Below are 4,812 nucleotides of genomic sequence, written 5' to 3' on the forward strand. Positions count from 1 at the left end.
GGATGGGCTGGGGTTGGAAGGGAGGCAAAAAATGGAAGCAAATGAGAGCATCATACACTGTGTACATTTTGTTCCCCAATCCCATGGGACTAGAGCCCAAAGCATAAGGATAACATTACTGACAGAGAGTTGTTACCTAATTGTGATACATATTTATATATTATTCTCTTTTGTTTCTCCAAGAGGAATCCGGTGCCTTTGAATCTGGGCAAGCAAGTGGGGAGCTTAGCGGAGAAACAAGTGGTGAACCTAATGGACAAGTCAGTGGAGAGCTAGGCTGGGAGCCCAATGGGCAACCTATGGGTAAGTTAATTCTGTTTCTTTCTGTTACTTTGTTACTGCTTTTACATTTCTCTACTTACCTGCCAAGAGAGACTGACAAGGTGAAAGAAGCCCCTAGTCCCCTCCTTACACCTGAATCCTCCACAATGCACTGAATTTTAGCCTCCTACTCACCCACAACCTAAGCAGCTCCCTGATTTGGCCCTCAGGAAAGGACAGGCTGGGTCCAGTGCCATATGAATGCTCTCCTCAGCTGTATATGATCTATCCTGATATCTATGAATTAAAGGGACTCCCCACTGTAATGAGTGTCATCTGGGCCAACACCAGGGATTCAACCAGGGACCTCCACAGCTAAACACGAGTCATTACAGATTGAGCTAAAAAGACAGGCTCTCTAGCTCAGCACGCAAGCAGACTCACATTCTCTCTAAAATAATAATGATAATGCCTAGCTCTGATGGAGCACTTTTCATCAGTAGATCTCAAAGCACAGACTATGTAGATTTCCAGGATTAAGCCCTGATTTTTGTTCATTGTAGGTCAGTCCAGCCTCCCTGACGAAAGTAGCGGAAGTGGATCTGACCCCTGTAAGTGGATTCTGCTCTCTCTATTCTGTTGTGATTCCTCTTCTCCTCCAAAAAGATCACAGTCCTGCCATTTCTGCATGCACCATTTGACTCGTCTCTTCTGTCTTAATCAGAGGTGGCCTTGAAGGCTAAAGAATCCAGGATGAATTGTCACTGAGGTGTTCCCATCTCCTCCTGGCGTAAGAGGCCAGGGACTTAATTGCTGGAGGTGAGAGCAACTAGTGGTGGGTTTTTGTTTTGCCAAACCTTGTCACCCTGGGACGTGTTTTGCAAAACCAAGGTCTGTTTGGATTAAGGTTTAATTATATCTGAACCATTGGCATTCAGGATGGGATCTGGATACATGGTTCCAGTTTTGGTCTCTCCATATTAATCATTCATAAGGCAATGCAGGCTACCACATCCCAGATGCTCTCCTTCTCTGAGGTCAATAGTTATGTGTCTGCTCAGCCTGGGATTTCTTGACACCAGGACATAAGGTCCAGATCACTGACTGCATCAGCTCATTACCTTTTTCCATCCTGCAGGTTGTTGTGGATTGGTAGCCCATTTTTATAAGGCCCTTGTAGCATCTGGGCAGTCCCCATAACATCCGTAACTTATAAAATCCCACTAAGAAAGATGCTAAATGGTGGGATTCCATACTGTACGTCTCTATCCAATCTAACTCTGTTTTGTATGGTGAAGACTTGCTGGCTCCAGACCACAGAATTCAATTCCATTTTTACCCATGCATTATACCCTTTCTGTCCCTTTAGCATATGAAATAGACTGAGAAGGATGAAACTTGCCCCACTCCCCTTCACATCATCAGCTGCATTGAAGGAAAATCCAAGCCTCAAAATGAGAAGCACAACGTCACCCTTGAGAAATGAATGTGTAGAGCATTAGCAAGAGTGCTGTTGAGTTTGTTAAATTTTTAATACTTGTGATTATTCTCTTAATAAAGTATTTAGGGTGCATTATATTCTGAAAAGTGACTATGTAAAAATGGTCACTTTTCATTCAGTAGCTCTGCTGTGTGCATGTATCAGACTCAGAGTGACTGACTTTAGTGACTAAATATGTTTTTTATGTGTGTTCATCCTGAAGAGCCAGCAGAGTTCAGAGAGAAGAAGCTGGAGTCTATGCCTTCTTCTGCATCATCCACAGAATTATTTACTGAAGTCTGGTTACACTTGTGCAAAGCCATTGATGGGAATGGGACTGCACAAGTTACTGAGGGCAAAATTTGGCCTGGAGTGCTTTTATTATTGGTGGTGACATACGGGAAAAAAAAGAACCCTGCTTGATTCTTAGAGCTCAGGCTGAGTTTGCAGAGTCAGCAGCCTGAAAAAACACCATTTTTATTTTTATTAATTTGATCTGGAGTCCCAGAAAGATTATATGCATGGAGCCCCACAATGCCATTTATATAGTCACTTTTCAAAATATGACCATCCTCCAAGCTGTGATGAACTGGAAGGATCTATTGAGAGGTGATGTGCAATAATTAAACTGTGACCTCTGAGAATTCTCCAAGCAGGTGAACATTCTGCCGTTCTCTGAACTAATATCTATCCCTTGCTGATATAAAGATCACTGTAAATAAAAAATGATGAAATTAAAATGCTGATAGTGTGGCTCTCTATTGCAGCAGCAGATCACATCCTCTCCTTGCCTACGTAATGTTTTTTTAAACTTTTTCACTTCATGATCTTACACACTAGCAACAGTACTCCATCTTACAATCTAACAATAAATAAAGCCCATAGTTGGGACACAAGTGATGTACATGTGATGCTAGTCAACCCTATTAATGATTGGTGAACAATTTTCTTGATCCACTTGCCTTGGGAGTCCATTCCACAGCCTAATACATCTCACCATGAGGAAGCTTTTCCAGACGGCCAACCTAAAATTGCTTTTTATCCTTCTTTCATAAGACAGTCTCTCCAGCCCATTAAGTTCCAGTGCTGGGAACTTGTCCTGCCTTTCTTCCACATCCTGAGCTCCCAAAACCCTCTGCAACTGTGGGGTCACACAGTTTTCTGGCATCCCACCCACTGTCCATACTTCAGGTTTGGACTTCCTGCAGGGCTGAAGTCATCTGGCTGTCCCCTCTAACATATGGCCCCAGCCCTATCCTGTTTATAGGCTTGATCCATCAGCACTGGAGACCATGGAAGTTATATCATTGACTTCAATGAGACCTAGACCAGGCCTTAGTTTTAGGCACATATGTGTTTCTATGTAATACACGTTATACCAATATCACCATTGGAGTTGATCTAGAATCAATGCTAAAGATGTTTGTGGAATTTTGAGTCCACATTTCCTCCCTTTCGAATGGTTTTTATTTATATACTTCAATGAAAACAGGTCACTGGGTGAAATTTAATGGCCTGTGTTATACAGGAAGTCAGACTTGATCATCTAAGGCAGTGGTTCCCAAACTTGTTCTGCTGCTTGTGCAGGGAAAGCCCCTGGCGGGCCGGGCCGGTTTGTTTACCTGCCGCATCCACAGGTTTGGCCAATCGCGGCTCCCAGTGGCCGCGGTTTGCCGCTCCAGGCCAATGGGAGCTGCTGGAAGCGGCGTGGGCCGAGGGACATACTGGCCGCAGCTTCCAGCAGCTCCCATTGGCCTGGAGCAGCGAACCGTGGTCACTGGGAGCCACGATCGGCCGAACCTGCGGACACGGCAAGTAAACAAACTGGCCCGGCCCGCCAGGGGCTTTCCCTGCACAAGCAGCAGAACAAGTTTGGGAACCACTGATCTAAGGACCCCTTCTGGCTTTAAATTCTATGAATCTACAGCTCCATGAATCTATTTTTAAAAATTAAACATGGTCCTGAAACATTTTAATGTCCTTTTTAATTGAACTCCTACCCATAAGTCTTAAACCAATCAGCCTAATAAAACATATCTCCATGATACATTCAACTGGGGAATTAGTTCTGGGCTCCCAATTCTTATTTTATCATAGCAATGGACAAGCTGCTTCACAGCCCGGATCCTGTTCCCATTGGTAAACACTTATTGGCTTTAATGGTGCAGGATCAGGCCCAGTGTTTCTCAAGTGGAGCTTAAATGGAAAGTCATAATTTCAAATAACAAAGCGCAGACACTAAGAAATTAAATGATACCATAAGAAATCATGGCCTAATACCCAGCACTCAGATTGTACATTTTGAAACATTCACACATCTGAAGAAGAATTCTCCATAAATCTTTCAATAATACCTGGCATTCAAGTTCTTTACCCTTTTCAAAATAATAAATTCAAATTAGTCCAATTTCAGTTTAAATTGTCTATTTCTTTTTCTCTTCTTCCACAAGGTTTGGTAATGGCAACTTTCCAGTAATACTGATTTAAATTAATTGAGATGTACTTACAACTGTGGCTCATTTGGCTATGTGACTGTTATATCTTTGTTTTCTGTGTAATGTGTCTTTAAATCCCTAAGAACTCTGCTGTCTGCGGAGAGAGGCAGCAATTCTGTCTCTGGTTCCCTCTGTCTCTCTCACACACACACACACATGGCTCTCTCAGGAAGGCTTTACTTTTGTTCTTTCATTTTTCATTTTCAAGTCATGGTGATGGACAGTACAGGTATCTGTTTGTATCTGTGGGGAAAAGCATTCATTTTAATGCTATCTTAACAAAATTGCATATCTATGAATATTAAAAACTCTGTGTCTCTTATAAATGTACTGCATGATTATTAGGGAACAAGAGGCAACCTCTTTCACTGCTCTGGTGAGCCTTTGCTGTAGGTCAGACAAACCCTGAATAATTGGTAGATTTCAGCTCCAAACTCAGAAGATCATAGAATTAGAAGGGAGAGCACGGGTCAGTCTAACCCCCAGATATCCGGCTCCACAGTCTCCCCTTTGAACTTTCTCTCCTTTGCCCCATTTCACCCTTCAGCAAATGCATTTGCCTCAGTAAATGACACT

General features: G+C 42.8%; 1 long non-coding RNA gene across 1 annotated transcript; it reads left to right on the forward strand.

Annotated features, from left to right (window-relative positions):
* Positions 1-209: 209 nt before the first annotated feature.
* LOC141984822 (uncharacterized) lies at positions 210-1,741 on the forward strand. The gene is made up of 3 exons (XR_012638814.1): positions 210-303; positions 825-872; positions 1,631-1,741. It is a non-coding gene; the product is annotated as an uncharacterized LOC141984822 (long non-coding RNA).
* Positions 1,742-4,812: the final 3,071 nt, after the last annotated feature.

Source organism: Natator depressus, chromosome 1 (assembly GCF_965152275.1).
Source record: "Natator depressus isolate rNatDep1 chromosome 1, rNatDep2.hap1, whole genome shotgun sequence".
NCBI lineage: Eukaryota > Metazoa > Chordata > Testudines > Cheloniidae > Natator > Natator depressus.